This window comes from Pseudophryne corroboree, unplaced genomic scaffold (genome assembly GCF_028390025.1).
Source record: "Pseudophryne corroboree isolate aPseCor3 unplaced genomic scaffold, aPseCor3.hap2 scaffold_369, whole genome shotgun sequence".
NCBI lineage: Eukaryota > Metazoa > Chordata > Amphibia > Anura > Myobatrachidae > Pseudophryne > Pseudophryne corroboree.
Genome location: NW_026970021.1, coordinates 251,571 through 256,392, shown reverse-complemented (window position 1 = coordinate 256,392; position 4,822 = coordinate 251,571).

The window sequence follows — 4,822 nt, the reverse complement described above, 5'->3', positions numbered from 1 at the left end:
ACTCATTTATGTACGAGTAGTTAGAAGTAGAAGAACTCTAACAGAAACCACTAAGCTCATCTACAGCCACACCACACTGTATATGCCTCTTCTTACATTCCGCTGCACTTATTGTGGGGTAGCCGCAATCCCTTCTGCTGTACGGTTCCACATTACATTGTTTCTTGTCACTTCCTGTTGATGCAGTAAGGAAACATCCAGGAATTACAGCAGCTTAGTCTTTTTTTTTTTTTAACTGGGGCAATTTAGCTAGATCACAGGGCAATTTAGCTCCTTTGATCCTTTTTTAGGACCAGTTAATCAGACAGTTGAGCAAACTGAAAAACAGCTAACAGGAAATTTCCACTTAAATGGTATTTTCTAATCTTATCTGACCATGACTAAGAATAAAGGATACACAAGATAAACTCTTAGAGCCATGGACCTTATCCATGTTTAAGCTCCATCAAATCTGTAATCAATAGCACTACATGCTCCCACTTTACCACTGTACTATATACTCTACCTGTGTTTTTAAGGTAGAAACACCATTTAACCCCAGTGACACTTGAATTAAAGCAGCAGCCTCTGGAATAGCATTCCTTAGCATTAATCCCAGGAAATCTGCAATCTTCACGCTCTTTGATAGCCATGCTACATTGCTGTTTACTTGGATGGAGCAGAGAGCACAACATCAGGACATAGGAAATATTACAATGCATGATAAGAAAGGTGTGAGCTCTACAGCAAGGCCTCTAACCCTTTGCCAGTGCCAAATACATAGGGCTTAACTCAGATCTGATCACAGCAGCAAATTTATTAGCTAAAACCATGTACACTGCAGGGGGGGGTGTATAATATGTGCAGAGAGAGTTAGATTTTGGTGCGGTGTGTTCAAACTGAAATCTAAATTGCAGTGTAAAAACAAAACAGCCAGTATTTACCCTGCACACAAACAATATAGCCCACCTAAATCTCTCTGCAAATGTTATATCTGCCCCCCCCCCCATCCCTGCAGTGCACATGGTTTTGCCCACTAGCTAACAAATTTGCTGCATCTGGGAATTACAGCAGCTTAATATTTCTTTTTACAGAAGGTTCAGCAAATTAAATTATTTAGTGAAATACTGTAATCATAACAGTTACAGGGATATTGTAGGTAGATTTATTGTCAGTGGATAAATGTAAAAATTAAACCCTTAGGCATAGTTCCAAAATGCTGTCATTGCAATCCAGATTTTAAGGATATCATGCTTGAGCACAGGTGACTTAATTAGAACTTCGGTCAATGTGAATTAACCATTGGACTCAACCATGGTTATCCTTAAAACCCAGGGGTCTATTTTCTTTCTAGTGTCCTTCGTTTGGGAGAAAAATGCAATGGTACAAGACAGCTTTTCCTTGCCAATATCTCTCTTTTGCAAAGAGCTGCGCATTGGAAAATTCAGGGCTATGTCGTGTAGATGATAGCCTAACAGGAGGCTTTAAAATTTTCTTTCTAGTGTCCTTCGTTTGGGAGAAAAATGCAATGGTACAAGACAGCTTTTCCTTGCCAATATCTCTCTTTTGCAAAGAGCTACGCATTGGAAAATTCAGGGCTATGTCGTGTAGATGATGGCCTAACAGGAGGCTTTAAAATTTTCTTTCTAGTGACCTTCGTTTGGGAGAAAAATGCAAAGGTACAAGACAGCTTTTCCTTGCCAATATCTCTCTTTTGCAAAGAGCTGCGCATTGGAAAATTCAGGGCTATGTCGTGTAGATGATGGCCTAACAGGATGCTTTAAAATTTTCTTTCTAGTGTCCTTCGTTTGGGAGAAAAATGCAATGGTACAAGACAGCTTTTCCTTGCCAATATCTCTCTTTTGCAAAGAGCTGCGCATTGGAAAATTCAGGGCTATTTCGTGTAGATGATGGCCTAACAGGAGGCTTTAAAATTTTCTTTCTAGTGTCCTTCGTTTGGGAGAAAAATGCAAAGGTACAAGACAGCTTTTCCTTGCCAATATTTCATTTTTGCAAAGAGCTACGCATTGGAAAATTCAGGGCTATGTCGTGTAGATGATGGCCTAACAGGAGGCTTTAAAATTTTCTTTCTAGTGACCTTCGTTTGGGAGAAAAATGCAAAGGTACAAGACAGCTTTTCCTTGCCAATATCTCTCTTTTGCAAAGAGCTGCGCATTGGAAAATTTAGGGCTATGTCGTGTAGATGATGGCCTAAAAGGAGGCTTTAAAATTTTCTTTCTAGTGACCTTCGTTTGGGAGAAAAATGCAAAGGTACAAGACAGCTTTTCCTTGCCAATATCTCTCTTTTGCAAAGAGCTGCGCATTGGAAAATTCAGGGCTATGTCGTGTAGATGATGGCCTAACAGGAGGCTTTAAAATTTTCTTTCTAGTGACCTTCGTTTGGGAGAAAAATGCAAAGGTACAAGACAGCTTTTCCTTGCCAATATCTCTCTTTTGCAAAGAGCTGCGCATTGGAAAATTCAGGGCTATGTCGTGTAGATGATGGCCTAACAGGAGGCTTTAAAATTTTCTTTCTAGTGACCTTCGTTTGGGAGAAAAATGCAATGGTTCAAGACAGCTTTTCCTTGCCAATATCTCTCTTTTGCAAAGAGCTGCGCATTGGAAAATTCAGGGCTATGTCGTGTAGATGATGGCCTAACAGGAGGCTTTAAAATTTTAATTCTAGTGTCCTTCGTTTGGGAGAAAAATGCAAAGGTACAAGACAGCTTTTCCTTGCCAATATCTCTCTTTTGCAAAGAGCTACGCATTGGAAAATTCAGGGCTATGTCGTGTAGATGATGGCCTAACAGGAGGCTTTAAAATTTTAATTCTAGTGTCCTTCGTTTGGGAGAAAAATGCAAAGGTACAAGACAGCTTTTCCTTGCCAATATCTCTCTTTTGCAAAGAGCTGCGCATTGGAAAATTCAGGGCTATGTCGTGTAGATGATGGCCTAACAGGAGGCTTTAAAATTTTCTTTCTAGTGTCCTTCGTTTGGGAGAAAAATGCAATGGTACAAGACAGCTTTTCCTTGCCAATATCTCTCTTTTGCAAAGAGCTACGCATTGGAAAATTCAGGGCTATGTCGTGTAGATGATGGCCTAACAGGAAGCTTTAAAATTTTCTTTCTAGTGACCTTCGTTTGGGAGAAAAATGCAAAGGTACAAGACAGCTTTTCCTTGCCAATATCTCTCTTTTGCAAAGAGCTGCGCATTGGAAAATTCAGGGCTATGTCGTGTAGATGATGGCCTAACAGGAGGCTTTAAAATTTTCTTTCTAGTGTCCTTCGTTTGGGAGAAAAATGCAATGGTACAAGACAGCTTTTCCTTGCCAATATCTCTCTTTTGCAAAGAGCTGCGCATTGGAAAATTCAGGGCAATTTCGTGTAGATGATGGCCTAACAGGAGGCTTTAAAATTTTCTTTCTAGTGACCTTCGTTTGGGAGAAAAATGCAAAGGTACAAGACAGCTTTTCCTTGCCAATATCTCTCTTTTGCAAAGAGCTGCGCATTGGAAAATTCAGGGCTATGTCGTGTAGATGATGGCCTAACAGGAGGCTTTAAAATTTTAATTCTAGTGTCCTTCGTTTGGGAGAAAAATGCAAAGGTACAAGACAGCTTTTCCTTGCCAATATCTCTCTTTTGCAAAGAGCTACGCATTGGAAAATTCAGGGCTATGTCGTGTAGATGATGGCCTAACAGGAGGCTTTAAAATTTTAATTCTAGTGTCCTTCGTTTGGGAGAAAAATGCAAAGGTACAAGACAGCTTTTCCTTGCCAATATCTCTCTTTTGCAAAGAGCTGCGCATTGGAAAATTCAGGGCTATGTCGTGTAGATGATGGCCTAACAGGAGGCTTTAAAATTTTCTTTCTAGTGTCCTTCGTTTGGGAGAAAAATGCAATGGTACAAGACAGCTTTTCCTTGCCAATATCTCTCTTTTGCAAAGAGCTACGCATTGGAAAATTCAGGGCTATGTCGTGTAGATGATGGCCTAACAGGAGGCTTTAAAATTTTCTTTCTAGTGACCTTCGTTTGGGAGAAAAATGCAAAGGTACAAGACAGCTTTTCCTTGCCAATATCTCTCTTTTGCAAAGAGCTGCGCATTGGAAAATTCAGGGCTATGTCGTGTAGATGATGGCCTAACAGGAGGCTTTAAAATTTTCTTTCTAGTGTCCTTCGTTTGGGAGAAAAATGCAATGGTACAAGACAGCTTTTCCTTGCCAATATCTCTCTTTTGCAAAGAGCTGCGCATTGGAAAATTCAGGGCAATTTCGTGTAGATGATGGCCTAACAGGAGGCTTTAAAATTTTCTTTCTAGTGTCCTTCGTTTGGGAGAAAAATGCAATGGTACAAGACAGCTTTTCCTTGCCAATATCTCTCTTTTGCAAAGAGCTACGCATTGGAAAATTCAGGGCTATGTCGTGTAGATGATGGCCTAACAGGAGGCTTTAAAATTTTCTTTCTAGTGACCTTCGTTTGGGAGAAAAATGCAAAGGTACAAGACAGCTTTTCCTTGCCAATATCTCTCTTTTGCAAAGAGGTGCGCATTGGAAAATTCAGGGCTATGTCGTGTAGATGATGGCCTAACAGGAGGCTTTAAAATTTTCTTTCTAGTTTCCTTCGTTTGGGAGAAAAATGCAATGGTACAAGACAGCTTTTCCTTGCCAATATCTCTCTTTTGCAAAGAGCTGCGCATTGGAAAATTCAGGGCAATTTCGTGTAGATGATGGCCTAACAGGAGGCTTTAAAATTTTCTTTCTAGTGTCCTTCGTTTGGGAGAAAAATGCAAAGGTACAAGACAGCTTTTCCTTGCCAATATCTCTCTTTTGCAAAGAGCTGCGCATTGG